We start from the raw sequence: 1492 nt of genomic DNA on the forward strand, positions 1-1492 counted from the left end.
ATCTGTTGAATAAATGAATGAGTGAGACTGAAAAAGAGATCTGAAAAGAATTTCTCAGAGATCTGGGAAAATCTGAAGACATTTCTAAGAGCATAATTACTCATCAATCCGGTAAGGAAAGAGAGAGTCTTCTGCACTTAATAGGTGTTTGAAAAATACAGATTGAATAAGTAAATGGATAAAATTAAGCTTTTTTATCCATTAAAATGGATATCCAAGAGAAATGAATCTTTATTCATCACATGGAACAGCTATAGCATGTCTCTATGCCTGTTTTTTTTCTTGACTCGAACCACCAAATAGGATTTTTAAAATTAAGTTTTAATTGGAAAAGTCATAAATTTGGGGAAATGGTTCAATATGTGACAAAAATTCTTAGGGGGGGAAATAAAGAAGTCAATGTCAAATNCTCTCTCTCCTAGAAATAAATTTTTTTAAAAAAATCTAATTATCTTTAAAAGAAGTATACATGAATTAGACGCTGTCAGTACAAACTCTTATAATAATTCTTTCTGTGTGAAATTGACCTTAAGTAACATTAAAACTGGCCTAACATGAATTTGTTGAGCTCCTAGTGAATATAGTTTGTACTTGGTCACTGAGACACGCAAAGCTAACTAAAAATATATTTCAAAACGAATGCCGCATTTGGTACTAAAGAAAAGTGAACGTTTCTAACTACTGTGAGATTTAGAAATCTGAGAAAATAAGATTTGACAACAGAGTCTATTATTTTATAGGAAGAACAAAAGAAGTTGAAGTTCAAATATGACCGAAACAGTTCGGTTTCATTCTGTAGAGAAAGTCATTACTTCCTAGCCTGCCAGTAGTTTTATAGACCTCTTAACAGGGGAGTCAAAGACCTTGGGCCTGTTTGAGGTTGGGGCTGAGTTCACCATGTCCTTAGGTGTACACCAGCATGGTGACAACACACAGTGTCAGTTCAAGGCCTCAAATAACCTTCACGCCGAGCCTTATAAATTGGTTTTCTTTACCCATAAAACAGATGAAGTAACTGAGGTTGTAAGGAGTTAACGACTTTGCCCAAATTGCTGAGCTAATGAGATTTTCCAGGCGGGGGCAACGGGGATGCAATTGAGTTAAAGGTGCAAATAATGGTGGAGACTTAGAGTATAATCAGCTGCACTTGGTAGCCCAGTGAGAGGCGCCTGACTGGATACTTAAGTGGAGCTTTCTCGGGAATAAGTGGGAATTCTCATTTTGAAGTTCAGAAACTAGACTGAGAACAGAAATTGACGTCGAGGTAACATGGGAACCGTGAAGTGGATAAATCATTCAGGTGGGTGTTAGTGAAGAGCGTTGGGGTCATGAAGGAAAAGGATCCCAGGGTAGCAGGGGATCATATAACATGATGGAGATTGAGGGAAGAAAAATTTGAGGGAAGAGTTGCTTGTTTGTGTCAGATATTATTGAAGGCTCCTTGTGGAGTGAGGAATAAGACTTGAAATAAAATGGATAGCTGGGTCCTGCT

This window comes from Crocuta crocuta, unplaced genomic scaffold, assembly GCF_008692635.1.
Source record: "Crocuta crocuta isolate KB4526 unplaced genomic scaffold, BGI_CrCroc_1.0 scaffold467, whole genome shotgun sequence".
NCBI classification, from domain to species: Eukaryota; Metazoa; Chordata; class Mammalia; order Carnivora; family Hyaenidae; genus Crocuta; species Crocuta crocuta.